The sequence below is a fragment of the Paroedura picta genome, chromosome 4 (assembly GCF_049243985.1).
Source record: "Paroedura picta isolate Pp20150507F chromosome 4, Ppicta_v3.0, whole genome shotgun sequence".
In the NCBI taxonomy this organism is placed as follows: Eukaryota; Metazoa; Chordata; class Lepidosauria; order Squamata; family Gekkonidae; genus Paroedura; species Paroedura picta.
In genome coordinates, this window is record NC_135372.1 from 61,400,910 (window position 1) to 61,423,531 (window position 22,622).

The 22,622-nt window shown below is 42.1% G+C and overlaps 1 protein-coding gene and 1 long non-coding RNA gene across 2 annotated transcripts in view; one reads left to right on the top strand and one right to left on the bottom strand.

Annotated features, from left to right (window-relative positions):
- LOC143835461 (uncharacterized) overlaps window positions 1-22,622 on the bottom strand; it is a 60,724-nt gene that overhangs the window by 15,886 nt on the left and 22,216 nt on the right. Inside the window, exon 4 of the long non-coding RNA XR_013230156.1 lies at window positions 4,719-4,788. This is a non-coding gene — a long non-coding RNA (uncharacterized LOC143835461). The remainder of the gene's footprint in view (window positions 1-4,718; window positions 4,789-22,622) is intronic.
- Window positions 4,876-22,622, top strand: part of LOC143835459 (uncharacterized) — a 398,092-nt gene continuing 380,345 nt past the window's right edge. The window contains exon 1 of the mRNA XM_077333093.1: window positions 4,876-5,173. The gene's annotated coding sequence lies outside the window, so the exon portion shown is untranslated. The remainder of the gene's footprint in view (window positions 5,174-22,622) is intronic.

A 22,622-nucleotide genomic window follows, 5' to 3' on the forward strand; every position in this document is an offset into this window, starting at 1 on the left:
AAGTGATTAATTTCAATTTTTAAATCACATTCCAATTCAAAACCTTCTAATGGCATTTAAAAGGTAGCAACTTTAAATCACTTCCGGAAACATAGTAGCTTCCCCGACAAATAACTAATGCCAGTAATGCCTCTATCCATTACCATTTTTGTGATACATCATAAATTGAAGAAAGTCGAATTTTTCCACATTTATGAGGTTTACAGCATACAGCACTTTAATCCAGATAGTCACCAGCAGTACATTAGTATAATTGTGTGATTACAGCTTATTCGTTAGCCTTTCCAACAAGCTGTTGAGTGAAGGAATTCATTTTGATATGCCACAGTTAGGATCCTGAGCACAGATCCACATTCTGTGTCATTTTTATTCAATGTAACTGAATATTTAACTGTATTGTTGCAAAGAAGCAGGTTTTAATTCCATGACTTGAGCAAGTGTTCGACATACATTTTATTTACAAATTGTACATTATAATTTCGCAACTGTTACATTGACTCAAAAGCATTTGAGTCCTCAGATTCCACTGAAAAGCCCATCTCTCCCCCCACCCCCCGGTTAGTACATGTTATTAATTTAGTGCAAGTAAGTCAGCCATGAACAGCTTGGCAATTAACAGGAATTCACATACTTGCATGATATACTCATCCAAATCCAAAACTGCAACTGGTGGTTCATGTGTTCAATCAATGACAAAACTGCAATTGCTGTCCACCATCCACGATCATTTTGGCCAAGCACATTTGGGTAGCTTTGCAAACCGCATCTTCAAATTTTTGCCTCCCAGTTGCCGCTAAGGATGTGCATGAATAGACAATCTTCACATTGTGGAAGCTGGCTAGACACACACCTCTGTATGCAAAAGAGTTCATAGCATAGTTCATTTACAGAAACAGTGCAGGTATTTAGAATATATGTTTGACAGGTAAATTGCTGTCAAATAACTTCCCTAGGTAACTGAATGGGTCCTGGTAGACTTCTCAGTAGTTTCAAGACAGTGAACTTACCCTGACCTGCAAAAGCACTTGCAGTGTCACAGACAGTGAAAGCATGTCGTCCAATCAAGGCAACAGACATATTCTATGTAGGAGAACTTCTGAGTCTGCTTTTGTCAATCAATCGTGCATGACTCTTTGTCTCACATCTAATATTGGGCATAGTGCTTCACTTGCAAATCCAAGGTACAGTATGACAATAGATTTTGTTCCAGACTTTGTGGCACATACTTTTTCTGCACCAGAATTTGCCCTGACTCACCACTCAACCGGTTGCGAGGCAAATTCCCGGTTCTGTACAATGTTGGTGCCAGCTCAGGGCTATCCCAGGTCTAGCCTGACACAGGCCCCCAGTTGCCCCAGGACAAGGGAGTGTGGATCTGAGTTCCCTTTCTTGCCCTGGACGGCAATGGGGCCTATGCTGGGCCTGAGCTGAGCAGCTGCAGAAGAGTCAGGACATCCAAGCCTGGTTCCTTTCCACCCTTGCCCAACGTACAGCAAACTGTAAGGGACAATATATGCCACTGGTGACACATCAATGCTGTGCAGTGAGGTGGACCTGCCTGAGGCATCTTTTTTGTCTAAGAACATGGCATTGCATTGGTACATAATACCACATTCTTGACAAACAACTCATGCTGGCCCACAGCATGTTGGCACCTTGCCACTCTAGTTCCCATGTGGGAGCATGAATCTGGGGCAGATGAGGTACAGCAGGCCAAATGCTCCCCCCATGCGGGAGCAGGAAGAGGCGGGGCAACTTTGCACTGACTCAAACAGCAGTCTGCAGACCCTCCCATGTGGTATAGTCATAGTGCATGTAGCAACATCCTCATATCAGCTTCATGTGTAGATTTCTCCCAATGATCTCTGGTGATCTTGAACAGACCTCATTATTTTTTGCAGGAAGTGTTTTGGGAAATGGAATCTACCTACCAATCTACCTACGTACCATTTGTTGATTTACTTCCTGGTATCAAGGAAGTGAATAGAAGTTGCAGAAGCTTCCTGGCAAGTCGTGTGTGCACATTTTAGGTCAATACCCATTCCTTCAAGATGAGGATCAACAGCACAATCAAAACTGTGCTGTTTTGGCAAATAAGTCCAAGAAGCAAGGTTGGATAATCCATTATGAACCTCATTTAAGGAATATAGATGGAGAATTCTGAAAGCCAGATCTGGTTTTTGTGCAGCATAGGCCCATTATGCACGGAATGGAAAGTCTGCATTCAGGGTGGAATGGCGGCGGCTAAAATCACCAATTATGCACGCTGCAGGCGGCAACCGGGTGCAGAGTCAACGTATGCCGCCGAAAAAGCCACATTAGCAAGATGTGGAAGAAAGTGGAGCTTCCTGGGACCAGGGCGCAACCAGAAGCGGCTCCGGAGTATCTGCGTGCATAATCGGATACTCTGGGTTTGCCGCCGTTGTGTTCCATCCCGTGCATAATCAGTTTGCTTCGCTTCTTCCTCCTCCTCGTTCTCCATACCACCGTTTCAGCGGCCGTGCATAACAGGCCATAGAAAGGCAATAATGGTAGATATCACTGTTTGGTTTGAGTATAGGAAAGAAGGATTAAGTGAGACAGTTAAAGAGATAAGATATTACCAAAAGCCGGAAGGTAAAATTATTGTCCAACACCAAAAAAGGGGAACTGCATTGCTTTCCTCTGGAAGCCTGTGGTGAATGGATGGAATACTGGAGATCTTGGATATCCCAGGAAACCAGAAGAAAAGTATCACTCAGGGTGATTCTATACCAGCAGCGCCACTCTGGGGCACCACCACTACATTGTGATGGAGAAGCATGCTCCAACACCTTGTATCCCAGTTGTGGATGCAACCGTGGTGGAAAGTTCCGCTGCATTGAGGGAAGGAGGTTGTGTTCTCACACAATCCCACTTTCCTGCTATATATATATTTGACTGAAGCATCGCAGAGCGAAGTATGGCATTTTTTGCTCCCTCCAGGCCTCCATTGGATGGGGAAGAGCTGGGTCTGGGAGCCCTGATCTTCCTGTCCATGTAGGCCTCCACTAGGCTAGACCCCATTGGCCCCCAGATCACTTAAGGGAATGTGGAAAATATCCACATTCCACAATGTGGAAAATATCCACATTGCCTTAAAGTGTAGCAATGGTGGCTTAACATGGCCCTGAGGGGGCTGCCTTGGCAGCAACATCACATGGAGCCAGAGATTAGCCCTGCCTCCATGTGAGAACCTTCCTGGCATTTTCTGCCTGTGCAAAATTGGCTTCAAGAGAATTAGTACAAGGAACCTACAGAGTTTAGTAGCTATGATTCACTCCTTCATGAGTGGAGGTACAGTCTATGATAATGAATAACAAGGTGATAAAAGTGGGGAATACAGAGTAGCCAAATTTGACTGCACTTACTGACTATTTTGGAATATTTTATCACAAACTGTATATAGTATATATGTGATCTAATTATTTTATATAAGACCATACTAAATTCTAATTAGACTAATTGGCAATCACTGAGGATTAGTTTCATTATTAAATTATGTGTGGACAGGCCCAGTAGGTGAGATTCTCATAATGATTACATCAATAGATATTGCACATACCAACTAGTGTTAAACATCTTGACCATGATGTCATCACTAAGGAATGACATGGTCTTTAAAAAATGATGAGCTAACCTTCGGTGTCTGACCAATATCTTTAACTTGAAAGAGAGGACACTTTGGATCCCTAATATACATAGCCAAATGGCATCATCTAATTAGTGATATGCATGAATCAGTTAATGATATTCAAATCCCCAGGTTAAGGAACACAAACAAAAATGTAAAACACTTTGGGCTAGAGCAAAATTTTAGCGGTGTTGGTTTTCTGATTTTTCTTGTGTGAAACTGTCTTTAGATCAAAGAATCTTAAATCCATATGATCATGTTTACAAGTCATAAAGTAGTTGTTAATTTATTTATCATGGAATTGAAATTTAATTGACTGTGCAATTTAGGAATTAATCCATATTATCATTTTGTTAATTTTTATGCATGGTTTATAGATGATAGTTCCTTAATTTTCAGTGACAAATTAACCATAGGGTCTTTTGTAAATTGGGCAAATGAGCAGAATCCCACTATTTATAGCCAATATTCATATGAAACAAATACCTTTTTAGAAAAATAGGTTTTGTTTTCTGATCAGAGCTCTTTGTTTCATCCTACAGGAAACCACTGGATGGAAATACACTTCTAAACTTCAGATCCTACCACCTGTTATACCTCAAAATAAACCTGTCTTTTGAGACATAAAAGAATTAATATGACATGTCTTATAAGAAATCTGCAGATACCTTAGAGAATTCACTTCTTGAATGGGGTCACTCAGCTGATCAGGAGTAGTCAAACTGTGGTCCTCCAGATGTCCGTGGACTACAATTCCCATGAGCCCCTGCCAGCAAATGCCAGCATTTGCTGGCAGGGGCTCATGGGAATTGTAGTCCACGGACATCTGGAGGACCGCAGTTTGACTACCCCTGGCTGAAATCATTAAATCAGCTTGAGCCACAGCAAATGAGATCCTTCTGAAGTCCTTTCTTAGGTGTAGGGCTAAGGAACAAACAGAATAATGTCTCATTGGAATATTCTATTATCCATGAATATTGTTATTTGGTCTCCAACATCCCAGGCAGTAAAGAACGTTGTAAAAGCACTAAAATGCACTAGAAATACTGGGGATATAGTCACTCACCACCACCAAAAGTCTTCATAGATCTCTTCCTAGGGGCAGTTTTCAGTGTGGCTGGTGCCAGGTGTATGGACTGGGATACCAGAGAGAGAGAGAGGGAGGGGGAGGGGGAGGGAGGGAGGGAGGGAGGAAGGAAGGAAAAGTAAAAAAGAGAAGTCTCAGGCATAGGCTTTCAATATATTTTTAAAGCCGCCCCCCCCCCCTTCAGGAGAGAATGCTGGGCTATATAAGAAAGTCTTAGTGGGTTTCCTTTTCTAACAGCTTCCTAATAGGCATCAGCTGTAGGTGCTGATCTTCCTCTCCTTCACTATCAGCAGTTTTTCTTTACAGGTGTCATCAATCAATCAATCTGGAAAGAGCCCATCTCAGCAGGGAAGGAATCCTTACACAACTTTCAGACCCCATTGTGTCCAGCCTCGGTCAAGCCCTAAAGGAAGTTGTCAACTTCTTTACACCAGGTCTGTAACTTTTAATAGAAGTTGATAACTCTGTGAAGGAAATATGAGGGAGAATATGTGGTGTTTGTGTCTCAGTGAGAGAGAAGTTTGGAGCCAGATCCTCCTCTCTTGTGCTTTAACAAGAGGTTCAAGAAGCTTAAGGTTTTTGAATGCTGGGTGGGGTGAGGACTGGGCTGTTAAAAATGCAGAACACCACTCCTTGTTATCCTGCTGTGTCAATACAGCACACATGCAAAAGAAGAAAAAAGGGGTAGCACCTCACTGTGGCAAAAGCGCTGGCAGAACTATGTATTGTATGCAAGGGAAACCTTGATTTGCCAGCTTAGAAAAAGCAACTTGTTAGGAAGCAGATTTGTAAAAGGTCTAGAGCAGGAAGTAGGGCAGTATCAGAGGGGAAAAAACAGAACAGGAATTTCATGTGGAAAGATCCTATGTATGTCTGTAAAGCTTTCATTTAAAGATAAAGCTTTATGCTAATCCAAGGCAACAAGTGCTATTGTTGTGGTTAAGTAAAATCCTGTATATCTCTGATCGTCGGGGAGCAAGCCAAGGGCATCAAGGAGTCTAGATGTGCTCATTATGATTATGTCAACAGGAACCCCACAGCAATACAGATTTGTCTGTGATCCATATTCAGTGGATTGCTCAAACATTGCCTTATACATGCTCAAGAAGATCAATTTTACATTAATGCAGGAGTCTTGAAGTACAAGTAAGAAAAATGACAGGAGACAAGACTGGTGTTGCTCCTCTAAACTGTAAGAGGGTTCCTTTCGTGCATTGTCTTCAGTGATTTTTTTCTTCTTGTCATAGTACTGGATTGCTGGATACACAGGAATGAGGAACTGTACACCCTCTTGCAGATTGATAGTTTTGTATGTATTGCTTTGTAATAGACGTCTAGGAAGAGACACTTGAAGGCATAATGGAAATAGTGTCTGATAATTACATGTGCAGTACCTACCATGTTGCTTGGCTTACCTTGTGGATTGACTGTGATTATGACAATGGATGGATATACCTTGTGCTGGTGACTATGCTTAATTAAATATTAAACTTTAGAAATAAACATTGCTGACAGTGTAAGCAAAAAAGATGTAGTTGTTGGCAGGCAGGCTAATTGTTCCCAATGCTCTTTCAGAGTTTCTCCCTTTTCTGTAATTTTGAGTTTTCTAAGTGTTGTTTAAAGAGTTTTCAGAGTTTTATAGATTGTTTTTTTAGGGGACTGTCTTCTTGGGATTGATAGCCTTTAAGAGGGATTGTTTTTACGAGTTAGTAGTGAGTAAGAGAATACTACAAGGGAAAAGCTGGCCCCACCCATTACAGCCTTGGTGCAGCCCCCATTGTTTCCCCTCATTGTCACTGATCCAAGCCTACCATTCACAACTAGAGTTTCATGGCAAGCCATGTTCCTTAAATGTGTGATTGTGCTAAGAGGAGGACAAAAGAGCTTTCATTTGTCACATTCCCTTGTTGCTTTTTGATTGTTGTAGAACAACATATCATCATCTATGAGCATTGTCCTGTAAAAAGCTGATCAGGTAACCTCTAAGAGCTCTTCCAACGCTCTAGTTTTATGACTGTATGGAGGTATTTTTATGGATTAGAAAAAGTAATTTAGCAACTCTCTTTTTCTTTATTTGTTCTCCCTATGTCAAATCTGTTGACTTTCTTATAATGTATATAAATCTATTCAGAATGATAAGCTTGCACTAGACCCCTTAGTTTGTTCTTTGCACTCGTTTAAGTGAATTCTATTTGCATGGACAAATAATCTCTCTTTTTCTCATCTGTTATTGTATTGATTTCTTTCTTTCAGGTAGTTATCTTCAGCCGTGCTTACAAAAACATTCATAGTTTATTATTGTCACCAGCTGTTGATTTTCTATAGCCTATTGACTATAAACCATGACAAATTTGGGATCCATTTCTCCTTTTAAAAGTTCAGTAAAACCCATTTTTACCCATTCTTACTGTATGGCATACATGCTGCTTCTCACTGATATGCCATCTTTTTCAACTTTATGACCCCAAAGTTGACAAACATTTTGTTTAGTTGCATTATCTTCTGGAAAATGTTCTTTGAAATCTGAAACTACTGATTCTGTAGGTGACATAAACTGAATAGTAGATTCAAATGACCAAGGATGCAAATCATAGCTTCGCATGATATGGGTCATTGTTATTCATCACTGACTAGGGATTCTCACAATGACAACTCTTTTCTGAGACAGTGGCACACATGATAAGACTTAAGAACACACAGGATTTCTCTTCCTGTAGCTCTCCTATGATCTCTCAGTAGCATGCTTAGGGCTGATCCTGCATTGAGCAGTGGGTTGGACTAGATGGTTTGTATGGCCCCTTCCAACTCTGTGATTCTATGATCAATATATGTTTGCCCAAAACAGCTATTTTTTAAAATTTATCAAAAGATTAGGAAGCCTATGGGAGTTGCCAAACAACTACATGATGCCGTCTGTTTCCATGCCTTCTAAATCACCAGATAATATGGCTGCTATATGGTCAAGCATATCCTTAGGAATGTTGAATAGTTGTTCCTAATGAAAATTAGGACTGGAGACATCAAAAGAACCCTTTCCACAGTCCCTTTGCACATCCATCCTTTTGCATATCCAAGTGAAATTGGTGTAACTTACTTCTAAGTAAACTTGTATCAGACTGGACTGTCAAGCTACAAGTGCTTGCTAATCTGAATCTACACTATCTTCTGCAGCACGGATAGGACAGGGTAACTGTGTCCACGTGTAGTTAATAAAAACTTTCGCCTGGTGCTTAAAACACAGTAAAGTAGGCACCAGGCAGGCCTCAAGTGAGAGCGCCTTCCAAGGCCAGGTGCTACTATCAAACATGCTCTGTCTTTAGTTGCCCCCTTCCTTTTCAAGATGGGGGGTGCAGAGAACTTGAGAGACAGTTCATAACTGGTGGGCTGGAGAGTATGGAAGGAATGGCCCTTCAGGTAGCAAGACCTTCATTTTTTCAATTATTTACCTGTCCCTTTGATGTCCTAATACCTGCTAGCAAGTGTTCAAACAGCTTTCTACTTTTCCTGCATCCCATAGCACAATTTGAGGGAAATCCTCTCTCACCAAGCTTACTGCAGAAGGTGGTCCCAGTAGAAGACGAACATTATGGCACAATGTGGGTCTGTGAGGGTCATACCAAGCCTCGGTGTAATGCAATGATGCAAACAGAGAAGAATGAGGTCCAAACTATATGCTACATATGATATAAGCTAGGACATGGGCATCCCTCCTGCCTTACTGTCACACTGAAGAACTGCAGCTTACCTTAATACTACCCCATTTGGACTCCAGAGTTCTGTGAGGGAAAGAAAGTGTTTCCTGTTTCCCTGCTGTGACATTTTCATCTATTTGCCCCTTTCTTTGACTGCATAAAACAAATCCATATACATGGACTGTGGACCAAAATAGATGTGACAGCATCCCTGTATTGGTTGTCAGTGTACCACTGCTATTTTAGAGCCTAACATGAGCCATTTAAAATGCCTCAGGTGGGGTGATCTTGATCATGCTGGAACCAGATGTTCTTGTTTCTCTCTACCCTGCACCTTTTTAAGTGATAAGATGACAACGTAGGATTGCTGTCTTATTTGTGAACCACCACTCCTGGACCCAGCTGGCTTATGGTGGTGTACAAGTTCTAGGGTTGTGCGATTCGGCAGCCAAAGCGGCCGTTCCCGCCTGTAGCGGCCAGCACTGTGCCGTGGGAGGGGGAGGAGGCATGGTCAGCAGTGTGTGCCTGTGTGTGTGTGCCCGCCATCGGCCACCACCTGCCCCTCCCCTCCCCCCTGCGGCCTATTCAATATGTGGACATCTAGGAAGATTTGTCTAACTTCTGCCAGAGCTGTTCTCACAGAGCAGTTCTGGCAGGGTGTCTGGCATGAGGAAAGGAAGGAAAAGATGATGGTAAGCCACTTTGAGACTAGGGATGTGTGCTTTGGGCCGCCTCGGCTGAAAAACCTCCGAAGTACAGCTGCTTCGGATTGCCTGAGGCAGTCTGAAGTGCCAAATCCCACCCTCGAGCAGAGCTGAGGCAGGTGTTCCGAGGTGTGCTTCGGGTGCTCTGAGGTGCTTTGGAGTGAAGGGAGGCCTTTCAAAGGCAGGGGGATGCCTCTCTTTCCTGCCCTCCACCCTCGCCCTCCAAGTAGGAGGAGGATGCACCTGCCTGACCCTCCCCTCCCTTGTGTTGTGTACCTTCTCCTACTCCTGGGCCTTGCACTATGCCTGTGGAGATGTGGAGGTGCAGTGCAAGGCAAGCCCTGTAGCTGCTGCCGCCGCCCCTGCTCTTCTTGCCTTTGCTCCATGGCTCTTTAATGAGCTCTCGAGTGCTGCCTCAGAGATTTCCAAGGCTTTGGAGATTACTGAGGCAACTTCTCATGAAGTTGAGGCAGCCTGAGGTAGCTGCCTCTGAAGTCAAAGAGGTCCGGAGTTCAAGGTAAGTTCACAACCTTATTTGAGACTCCTTTGGGTAGTGACAAGTGGATCTTGCTCTTGAAACCTCAAAATTCCCATTAAAGTCAAAGGTGCCATTGACTTTAATGAGAAGTTTAATTTTTCCATCTTTTCCAGGGCCTGGGGCAGTGGGGGTTTAGGTTTGCAGCCTCCAAACTATCTGGGTATCTCCAGGAGGCTCTTCTCTGTCTCCCCTAAAGGTTTCAAGAAGATTGGACCAGGGGTCCAATTCCAGGGAGGAGAATTTGGAGGGGAGTCAGGGAAGAGCCTCCCGGAGCTACACTGAAAGTTTGGAGGCTTCAGATGCTTCCGAAGTGGTTTCAGCCGAAGCTGAATCGGTCCAGATTGGACCGTTAGTGCACAAGTCTACTTCAACTGTACAATCTTGTTCTTCATTGAATTCACATATATATGACTCTCATTCATATGACTGGATAGGTCTGAAATTCTTGCATCTGGAGCACTCGCTTCACAATCTGTCCAGCTAAACCCTTTGCTGCCTTCCAAGTACATAGCTGCTTAAGTCATCGCATCATAAGCATTTATTTTAATAGGCTGTAGCTATTATTAAAATAACCTTCAAATGTTGATTCAAAATCCCTCTACGTTTTGCTAGGAAATTGTCCTGAAATATCTATCATCACCACTAATATGTTTCATTTTCGTTCCACATACTGTACTGTGCTTTCTGATTCCTTTTTTTTAACCTGCTCCGTACTAAGAAATATTGGTGTCAATTTGCTAAAACAAATAAGCGAGATGAAATTTCCCCCCCTTTGATCACTTGTTCTGTTCTTATTAATAAGTACATCAAGTTGAAAGCAGCCTCTCTCCATTGTCAGCTAAGTGGCAGCTTGCGCTGAGTGATTTAAAAGTTCCCAGTTACAAAAAGGAAATCTCTTTAACTATTTATAATCGTCTTTGTGTAAACGGTGCTCACATGTACAAGCAGGATAAAAACAGGCACAACACCCCCTTCCCCCCCCTGCAGTCTTTTTAAAAAGTCACAGTGGGTCTTTCTCTGAAAGGACTCTCTCTATCAAGGACTGTGAAAGTCTCCTTTTCCCTCTAGCATATGAAATATTTACATGCCAGGGAGTATCAGGGATACCCATTTTCCATAGTGCTGTACCAACCCCTGCCATCAATGTGCTGGTTAATTAAGTGTGACCTAAACCAACTTGACTTGAGCTAGGCATTAAATGCACAGAACCCATTTGAGCTGACCAGCAGCAGAAGTGGTACTCAGAGAAATTGAAAAGGATTTCTCCCAAATGCTTTCTACTTACTTACAGCACTCAAGTAATGGCTGAAGATTAGCATATGACATGACAGATTACATTAAGTCATGTCTTCCCAGCGCTTTATGACAGCGCTATCACATTAGCTTCTTAGCACCGGCACATCGAGGCATGCAAACGTTTTCAGACCCTCTTATTCAAATCTACAAGCTGACATGGCAGCCTTGATATGATTATTAGTCATTTGAGAGACTTTAATTCACGTCATCAGATAACAGGTTTTGCTAAAAGGGTAGCGAATCTGCCTGCTTTTAATAAACCCCCCTTAAAAAAAAAAAAGACCCTCCCAACCCTTTTTGCTCTCTGGGCTCCTGGTTTGACTTCATTAACAAGATCCCCTCCCCATCCTTCCAAGAGTGAACTTGAGTTGAATAGCTAAGCAGGCATTCTGTTTTGTTTTGTTTTTGAAAAGGGAGCCTGTTTAAAACTATACAAAACTTTGTCTAGATGTACACTTCCTCTTCTGTCTTGCTTTACAGGGTTATCTATCCTTTAAAAAAGCAACAACAACAACAACAACAACCTACTAATGGACACAGGAGACAGAGAGGAAGCCTGACAGTCATTGTGGAAGGATAATTATTGTAAAGACATTGCTTGACTCCGAATTACACTCCATTCAAAGGGGAAAACTGATGCCATCCTACAAAGCACAACAAGTTCCATGTGGCTGAAGATCATTAGGGTTTGTGGTATTTTCTGCCCACTAAGCTGACTTCATGCTGCCTACAATATTGGTTTACAGCATCATGAACATGCACTAGCTGGCAATTGGAAATCTCTGTTAGACAAAAAACTAGGCATAAAGCGTGGCATGCTCTAGCACAGTGGTCCCCAACCTTTTTATCACCGGGGGCCGGTCAACACTTGACAATTTCATTGAGGCCCAGGGGGAGGGGTAATCTTTTGATGAGCGATGCTGCCGCCTGAGCCCTTGCTCCGTTTGCTTTCTTGCTGGCACCCCTGACTTCCCACCGCCCACTGGGGGGCACTGCCAGTAGCAGCTGCGCAGTGCCACGCTGAGGGGGAACCCCAGCCAAGGCAGCCACCGGAGAACACCAAAGGTGAGCCGACGGCGGAGTGGCAGGGCAGCACCCAAGGCAGCAGCTGGGGAGGAGGACGAGGAGGAGCCGCGGCCCAGTACCAAATAATCCATGGACCAATACTAGTCTCCGGGCCAGGGACTGGGCACAGCTGCTCTAGCATATGGTATTGTCTGTTAACAAATGAAGGAGGACTCTGAAGTCTGCATCATGACTGCTGTTTATAACTTATGAGTAGATAGATGTCTACAGGGAAGTGCATATATTTGTTAGGAGAATTATAGGAAGATCCTATGGGGTTCCAAATTAGATTTCCAGTTACTACAACCAAAGGTTCATCATAAAGTTGCTGCTACCTACAGGAGAGTGTACTGTTACATTTCTTCATCATCTTCTTCTTCTTCATCATCATCATCTTCATCATCATCATCATCATCATCATCATCATCATCGTGATGCTGCTACCTACAGGAGAGTGGGCAGTTACATTTAGAAGAAGAAGACCCAACTCTTTTTTTTCTTCTTCATACTGTTGCTGTTACCTAAAGGAGAGTGGGCAGTTACATTTAATTCATGATAGGAGTAAGAATGCTTCTGAAAATTTCCCCATCCAATTTCTCCCTAGTTTTCTGAGTTACCAGCACTTTCCAAAGTGGAGCCAGTAGGAATACTACATCATACAAGATCCAGAAACTAAAGGAATTGGACAGCATATACAATGAAAATGTATCTTGTCACACCTTTCTGCTCTTTCAGTTTATTTTACATGGGGTTGGATCCAGTTATCTGTCAACAGTAGGACCATATGCCTATGGTTCTTCCCCCATTTCCTTTCCCTGTGCAATCCCATCTGGCTGCAAAGATGTTGATTCTGAAGACAGGGGACTTGCATGGACTAATTGCCAGGTGGCTCAGGGAACTGCAGTGCAGAGAAATAAGACCAATAGCCATTAACCTCCTTGGTCTTTCCTTTGCTACCCAAACAAATAGGAGCACTACCAAAATGGTATTCTCACGGTGCTGCAATGAGGTATGTCTTTCTCTTCTGGTTTTGCTCTTCTGGTCTGTCTTTTTGATGCTATCTATTTTTCCAATTGTTAAGGAGTTTGTTTTTACCATTGTTTCTTCCACTATTCTGTGTCATTCTCCAGAATCAGCAAGCTCAAAGTGAGGAATGTTGTCATTCTGTTCATATGCAACTGTTTTGTCATGTTGCATTCTCAAATTCTGTGGTGTTGCTTTAACCCAGTGAGGACTCAGATGACAAGGTACCTTTCAACTCAATTGAAAGACCTGCATTAACTTCCATACTTATGGACATAATGGTACATCAGTTTGAATTCCATGCTTCATAATGGGCTGTGTCCCGGCCTATAAATTTATGAGTCTCAATTCCCCTCAAGCCACAGTGACCTTCTAGTGATGTCAGCTGAAGAGTGCAACACTATTTTCCTTTGCACAGCAAGAGTCTGCACACCAGCCTTCTTGTGTCTCTTTGCCTCATTAATTCTCCATCTCTTCTAAAACTGCTTTTTAAAATGCATATTTCAGCCTTGCTTATGCTTCTTAATTTTTCCTTCTCTCTCTCTCTCTCTAATTGGATTTATGACTGAGTACTTTAATTTATTCATCATTTATTTCTTGCAACTGCGTTGTGTAATTGAAAACGTTACTTTTAGATGATTCTGTATAGTGTTCTGGGACAAAGTTTGTGTGAAAGATGCCATGCGAAATCAAGTTCCTCTGCATCATATTTTAAACAGATTCTTTTCCAGGGTTTTCTATGAGGCATAAAAGATTCTTTTAATTATGTTCTGTGCTGCTAGCATGAAGACGTTCATTATTTTTTTTTTGGTTCTTCAACTTATAAAATTTCAGAAACTTATTAAACTTTTAACAATGTACATCATTAACCCATGGAACTCGCTGCCAGAAGACAACTGTGACTGAGTGCTTAGGATCTGACATTTGCATGATTATATTAAGATCTCCTGTCACACACATTATGATAAAAATACCATACCATGTCATAACAGCAAAAAGTGTACCATGCCATGCCATTTTCCCTCCCTTCTGTATTAGAAGTGTTTCAGTATCTGGTGTGTGGTAAATGTTACCTATATGTTCATTGGGAGGATAAATGGAGCTGAGTTACTAGGATGGTCAAAGATGCATCCCTATTGCAAATCCTTCAACTCTTTCAAAATTGTGAAGTTGCATTGGCAAGAGTCATATGCTCAGCCATTTTTACATGCTGCCTCTATGCTAATTTCCTTGGCAAATTCTTCTTACAGATCCTAAGTGTGTAGTGACAGAAGTAGATATGTAACATCCAACTCAGAATATGATCCACATAAATCAAATATTTATGGAATATAGACTGATAGCATTATATCAATGGTAATTAGTAGGGGTGTACACTCAGGGCCATTTCGCACGGCTTCAAAGTAGCAGAATGGTTGCTATTTGGAAACGCTACTAATTTGCCATAACCCACGACGTCGTAGACAATCTGCAACAATCCTGAAACCAATCAGCAAAAAGCGCTTCGTTGTGGCGCTTTCAGGGGAATCCAGAAAAGTGGATTCACCCTCCGGATAGCGATACACTCCTGCAACCAATCTGCAACAGTAGCGCTAAAGACCTGTGCGTTACCATTGTTGCTGGTTCTTCAAAGTCCCTCCCCCTGGCTCTCTCCTCCAAACTTCCGGCTAAGCGATCGCCATTTTTTTTTCTCCGAGCGAGCGGGGATAAACGCACCGGCGAGCCTCTTTCTGTTTAGAGGCTTCCCTGGCTTCAGTCCTTCACCTTTAGTCACTAAGCACAAACCACTGAAAAGCCTGTTTGCTGAAATAAAGTCCCTTTATTTTTTACAAATAAATTCAGCCGAAAATCGGGCCCGTGAGAGGGGGGGGGATTTTTTTTTTATCACTCGAGGCAGCGTGCAAACGATCATACAATCAAACGACAGCTCACATTAGGCAGCTGGATGGGTCTCTCCGTAGCAACGAATCTACCTAGATTCGTTGCTATGGGTCGTTTTTTTTTAAAAAAAACCTTTCTTAAAGGGAAAGGGGCTGTTTGGGAGCATGCTAACGGCTGCCCATTGGCTGCTTGACGGCCAGGGGCGGGACGAGCTTGGCAATAGCGCTTCCTTTCTAGCGATTTCTGCCAAGACCGGAAGCCTGTGGGAAACGCTAAAAAACGCAACTGATTCCACTACAAAGGCAGGTATGCATAACGACGAATTCCACTATTTTAAATGGCGATTTTTCATTCCGCAAACAATTTGCAACAAAGATCCCTGTGCGAAAAGGCCCCCAGTATATCTGAGCCGAAAAAATAATAATAAATACCTTCTTGGTAATTTTCTGGCTATTCTTTCAAACAGATGCAGATTGGGGTTCAATATCAGCTATTCAAAATGGCTGCCCCAAAAAATCTTGAAAATATTTGGGATTTTTCAAGATGGCTGCACAGTCATATTTAAAGGGCTTGCAGTTCCTTTAAATCTCATCACTCTGCCAAAACTTTCCCCCATCATTTCATACAGTGATGGAACTGGAGGCCCCTTGGCCACCCTTGGAGGAGTGCTTTGACAGTTTCTGATGTCTTGTGCAGGCCAATGTCAACAGGCTGTTAGCTTCAGTGAGGTTAACCACATGACCTCTGGACCCCTGCCCTTGTGACTTCTAAAAATGAGCAATAAAAAGGTAGGAGGACTGCTTTGGGAGATCATAAATCTGTCCCTGTTTACAGGGACTTTCCTGGATGGTCTGAAGGATGCAGTAGGTTGACTGTCTATTAAAGAAGCCATTGTTTCCCATCTTGCATTTCTGGGAAGGTGATTGAAAGGGCCACCATATACCAATTGCTAACATTGCTGGAAGTAGCTGGATCCATTCCAGTTGGGTTTCCATCCTGGTTACAGGGTCAAGACGGTTCTGGTCATCCTGCTGGATGATCTCCAGTGACAAGTTGGATCAAGATGTTGCTTAATCTCATAGCAGCATTTGATGTGGTAGACCATGAGCTTCTTGCTTGGTGCCTCATCAATGTTTTAAAGTGTGTTGGTTTGATTTTATTGGAAATTGGAAATTACTGGTTTTATTATAATGTCACCTAAAATGTTGTTTACCTCCCCGATTTAGCAAGTCCAAGAAGGGTGGTAGGTAGATAGATAGATATATAGATAAAATATTAAGAGAGTGATTTTTTTTGGTTCAATATACCCCCCCCCCCAAATACCATTTTGATACAGCCCTAGTAATTAGTAATACACATATGACTCCTTAACCTTTAAGGAGGACAGACCATCAAGTTAATTAATAAGAACTTTTACAGAATTTTCCCACCATATATATTTAGTAGTTGTCCATGTATTCTATTGACATCAAAAGAACTTGAGTCACAGCTTAGTTCCATTCCATTATTATCAGTGGGTCATAATCACCATTTCATTTTGTTAGATTATTCCCCTGTATACGGACTGACTATATTCAGTGATATATTTAGTGCCAGTTTGGATCATCTTTATAATCCTGTATAATGCACTGTCTTGCTCTATGTTGTAAAAGAAAGGTATGCTAATCATCACAAATTTGCAAGACAGCAAGTTATAGAATAATGCTTTGCAAAGATCTTGTACACAAGTCCTCAGATCTTCAAGTCCCATCTCTTACATTTACAGCATAGGAGACCCTAAGGGAATTAGGTAGGAGAAGATGAAGACATTATAGAACATGAGATCACATAAATTAAGAGGACACTTCCACCAATGCTGGAAAGTCCTGGTAAACTATTCATTGTAGAAGAGCACCAATCTAGAACATATTGTATTCATTGGTAACTGGTGTAAACATAAAACATCAGCTTTAATCTCATTTCTCTGGCATCTGCATTATTCCCAAGAACATATTTATCCTATACAGGATCAAGAACATATTTTTAAGATTAGAATGTCTTAAGTGTGTAAATATTGTGCTAATTTTAGTGGTTGTATTTTAGTTAAATATTATGTATCACTTCCCCAATAATAAAAAACATGAAACAGCCAAGCTTGAATATCTCCCATTCATTTCAACAATGCTTTTGAAGGAGAGCATACCACTGGGGATAGTCCCTGTAGCTGCTTCATTTTTCCATGTCCAAGGTTAAATGTGCTTCTCTAGTGTTGCTAAGGGCACCCTGTGACTTAGTTAATATATCAATGGAATACATTCAAATGTGTGTTTCTCATCTTCAGAAGTGCAAACAGTCTGAAAACCTTTTCTTGCTATGCAGAAAACCTTCATACAATGTTAACGTAGCATGATAATCATACTGACAATGGTTTGTACTTGTTTGCCAGAGTTTTGTGTAATATAAACTAGGAATCTATATTGCTCATGTAACCCTAAGCCAAGATCGTTTTGTCTTTTAAGTGTCAACTTGTATTCTGAACAAAGTCACGTTGCGGTAAACTTCTGTTAATTGATACATTATGGGTTTGGAGGGAAAAGGTTTTTTTTGCCTGTTAGTTTGCTGAGTAACTCCCCGTCGTTCCTTCTGTCTGTAGAAATAATACATTGCATACATTCCCAGTGAATTGAGGCTGAGTTGAACATATTTTTTCCATTGCAAGTTTACTCTTGAGTATAAAGCAATTACAAATGCCCCAGGATTCTCAGCCTAGTGCTAAAGTTTTAATATGTCACATAATACATTTTCTAGAAGGCCCAAGGAAGTCATAAACTGAAATGACCCTGAGCCATGCACAAGCATAACATGCTCATCCATTGATATTCCACACTAATAGTGACTTGTATATATTTTGCTATTATGGCAGTGAAATTTCAGGGTGCTATTTAGGAAAGAAGTGTTCTCCTGTTTCTTTAAATTTTACTCTCCTTTGGCATTTATATCTTGTTTGCAGTTGGATCCTCAGTTCAGCAAAAAAGAAAAAGAAGCTTACCCTATGTATTGATTGCTGTGAGTTCATTGGAGGCCACATACATAATAGATGACATTTGGGGAAGGGTTCATGTTCAGGGATGCCACAAATTTCTCATTGAGGCAAATAAGCACACCTTGCTCAACACTAACATTAGAAGTTCATCCAATCTGGGATATGTTTGTATTGTATGGAGCAAATCAAACAGTTGCTGAATGAGTTTACAGATGCCTATCTTTAAACCGCCCGCCGTGCTGCGGACTAAATAAAACACTAAGGGCTGTTGGGGAGGAGTTAGGGCAGGCTCTGTCCGGGATAAAAACTCGGAGGAGCGAATCAGGAGCCGCAAAGCGGCTCCTGATTCGCTCCTCCGAGTGTCAATCCTGGACCAAGGAGGCAATGGGGAGGCGCGCAAAGCGTGCCTCCCCATTGCCTCCTTGGCCGCCATTGCCTCCGAGTCGATGCGGGGAAAGGAGCAGGGCTGCCGCGTCAGAGACGCGGCGGCCCTGCTCCTTTCCAGCCGCACACCCGCCCAACTCTGCCTTCCCCCGGTCGCTGGAGCTGCCGGGCCACCGTGCTGACGCCATGAAGCCGCTCCAGCGGCCGGGAGAGCGATGCTGCTCCAACGGACGCTGAGACAACGGGACCGCCGCCCCCGCGAAAACAACACCGACAACAGTCCTACCCTGCCCAGCCGCGCCTCGCCACAACACTCCATCCCCATCTGCCGCCTGCTTCCCACCCACACAGAACCCTGCAGAAGTCCCCCAGGGGAACCCTGAGCCCTTCTAGCGCCCATTTTATTGTCATATAAAATGGGCTTTAAGTCTAGTTGATAATAGAATTATAAGTTGGAAGGTACCTCCAAGGTCATCTAATCCAACCCCCTGCACAATGCAGGAACTCAAAACTACCTGCCCACTCACAGTGACCCTAATTTCATGCCCAAGTGATCCCCCCACCAAAAATCTGGTCTGGAGAAAATTCACCTACCATCTCACAGTGGCGATTAGCAATTCCCTGGGTATGCAAGGAATGGCCACAAGAGAGAAACACTGGTGTATCCCTTCCTGCTCACCCACTCACAATCTGTCTAAATTCATGAAATGTATGTGGGATAACTAACGTTTGCTTAAAAACTTCCAAAGAAGGAGAATCCAGCACCTCCCGAGGAAGCCTGTTCCACTGGGGAACTGCTCTAACTACTTCTGGCTGTTCATCTGAAAATTCTTTTGAATTAATTTCAACCCATTAGTTCTGGTCTGACCCTCTGAGGCAACAGAAAACAACTGTAATCTATCTTCTATATGATAGCCCTTCAAGTATTCGGTTATCATATGATCTCTTAGTCTTTTCTCCAGGCTAAACTGACCAAGTTTCCTCAACCTTTCCTCATACGACTTGGTCTCCAAACTCCTCGCCATCTTCATAGCCCTCCTCTGGACACACTCTAATTTCTCTACATCTTTCTTCAATTGTGGTGCCCAAAACTGAACACAGTACAAGTGAGGTCTTACCAGAGCAGAGTAAAGCAGTAATATCACCCCGCGTGATCTGGACACTACACTTCTTTTAATACAGCCCAAAATCCCATTTGCCTTTTTAGCCACCAACTCACACTGCTAACTCATGTTCAGTGACTGAACTAAGACCCCCAGATCCTTTTCACATGTGCTACTGCCAAGAAAAGTCTTGCCCATCCTATAGTGATGCATGTGATTTTCCCCACCTAAATGAAGAACTTTATATTTATCAACACTGAAATTCATTTTAACCCAGTTTTCTAACCTGTCATGACCATCCTGTATCCTGATTCTATCTTTTGGTGTGTTTGCTATTCCTCCCAGTTTAGTGTCATCAGCAGATTTAATAAGCACCCCCTCTATTCCTTCATCCAATCTGAATCATTAATAAATATGTTGAACAACACAGAGTCCCGCACACTCTAAGCCTCTCCACTCTAAGAAGATGGCAAACAATTTACAAGCACCCTTTCGGTGTTATCTGTCAACCAGTTTTTGATCCACCTAACAGTAATCCATACCACATTTTACCAACTTGTCAATAAGAATATCATGTGGAACCTTATCTAAAGCCTTACTGAAATCAAGGCAAACTATGTCCACATCATTCCCATGATCTTGCAAGATAGTAACTTAAAAAAAGAAAAGGTTAAACTCACATGACTTGTTTTTGAGAAATCCACGCTGACTTTTAGTAATTACAGCCATCCACGCTTACTGCTCAAGGATCAACTGTCTGATTATTTGTTCTAAAATTTTGACAGCTATAGATGTCAAGTTGATGGGCCAGTAGTTACCTGGATCCTCCTTTTCCCTCTTCTAGAAGATGGGGACGACATTTACCTGCCTCCAACCTTCTGCTACCTTACCTGTTCTCCAAGAATTGTCAGAAATAATGGACAGAAGCTCAGAAATTTTAGTACCTCGGATGCAATTCATCTGGCCCAGAGGATTTGGTTTCATTAAAAAAAAACCTAGGTGTTTATGGATTAGCCCTACAGTGATCCTAGATCACAACTCCCATCCCTCATCACATGAAATGATTTTGACACATTGAGCATGATTCCCCTTGCAAGAGAAGACTGAGGAGAAGTATGAATTGAGCAGTTCAGCCCTCCTTTCATCACCTATTACAATGTCACTTTCTTGCCCCCACAATGGACCTACCATGTCCCTATTCTTGTTCTTACTTTGAATATAAAGAACCCTGTTTTGTGGTTTTTAGCATTTCTCTCTAGACTAAGCTCATACTGAACTTTAGCTTTTCTAACACTCTTCCTACAAGCATTGGCTATTTGTTTATAAGATCCTCCTTCCATTTCCTAAAGGAGTCTTTTTTATTACTCAATTCTTTTGAAAGCTGTATATGGAGCCACCCTGGTTTCTTTAGGTTCCTCCCAGTTTTCCTTCTCAAGGGAATTGTCTGCGATTGTGCCTTCAGTTTTTCACTTTTGAGAAACTCCCAACCTTCTTGGACTTCCATCTCCTTAAGTTTCTCTGACTTATAGTCAGAAGGTGACTTGTAGCTGATCAGGGGAGTCAGGTTTTTATCCACTCCAATTCCTCAGTAAAATAATTACATAGTGAAGGTGGAAATGGAAGGACTTCTCTCGTACCCAGATTGGTTGGTACAGAAGCAATGATTTTAATCTCTACATACACACTATGAACAAGAGCAAAAGAGGAGTGTGATGTATCATACTAAAGCCAACAACCTGTTTCCATCTTGCTTCAAAGAAGAGAACAGTCATCTTCTCCTTCTGCTTCATTCTTTATTGGCCTGTATTGGTTCCAGATGTAACACTTCTATTTAGCTATCATATCTAATCACTATTGATACAGATCTGGCTTCTGTAAGTGTGCCCCATCATATTAAAAACTTTCTAAATCAGTGACTTTTTTATCTTGAAGCAATACATGCCATCTTATAATTATGCATTTTTAGTGATGAATTTTTGAAGAAATAATCTCTCCACTGGTAGCTTCTGGAGGGCAAGACTCTGGGTTCAGTCCTTTGGGACTCCCAGCAATTGAATGGCAGTCTTGGTATGATAAGCAGACTGTAGCCTTTACTTAGATCTTTAATCTCTTCTTGTAGCTTACGCTTGTGTAAGGGTCAGCTGGCTCTCAAGAGTTACTACAGCAGGCAAATGTACTTCAAAGAAGTGTAGCTCATATGGTCAAGATTCTCTTGTGACAGCAAACTGCAGCTCTGATTTTCATTTGCTGTGTCCCAGCCTTCTAACAGATTGCATTTCTCTCCATCTCTCTTTTGCTCTCTATCGCACTGTTATTATTCTTTCCCTTTAAAGCGATTAATACCTTTCAAGCAATGGACTTGTGTGCTGATTCAACTATTCTGAGTGCTAATATATAGAGTCCACAGCACTGAGAACTGCTGTTTGATTGCCACAACCTGATGGACCCTGATGTACAACTGCAGTTATCTTGAGCTTCCACTGTTTGTGGGCCTAATACTTATCATGCTGCGACTTGTGTACGAAGGTGCTGCTAGGTGGATGAAATCAATTGTTCAACAAGTTAACAGAACTGTAGGGTGGTTTTAGATTAATCTTGCCTGTTAACAATGCTAGCCATGCTAGAAAATCAAGTTGCGAAGCCTACTGAGGTGGGGGAGGGGGGACAGGGTGGTTTTGTGTTTTTTATTGTTGCAAGCTTGAAAGTTTTCCGCAACAAGAAAGTTTTCAGAGGCCTTACAGAAAATGAAAGTAAATACTTAAACTGGTTTGTGATCCACTACAGATACACTAGGGTTGCCCAGTCCCCTCTGACCAGAGTTGTCCACTTAGGCTGGTAAATTCCTAGAAATTTGAGGGTGAAGCATGGGTATGACAAGGACTTCATAGAGTCCATTAAAGCATCCATTTTCTCCAGGGGAACTAATCCCTGTAGTATGTTGATGAGTTGCAGTTCTGGGGAACTACAGGCCCCACCTAGAAGATCAAGAATAGAACCGTGGATTCCTCAATGTGGACTCAGAAGAAAAAAGGAAATTACGAGGCACAATGATGTAGTGGTCTTCTCTGTATTTATAAGTGAAAAAGGTTATAACATAAAGTCTAAATGGTCAAACATAAAGAGTCAACCAAAACGGGATCCTAGGTTAAGTAACCCACTTTCTGTTCTTTCTTCA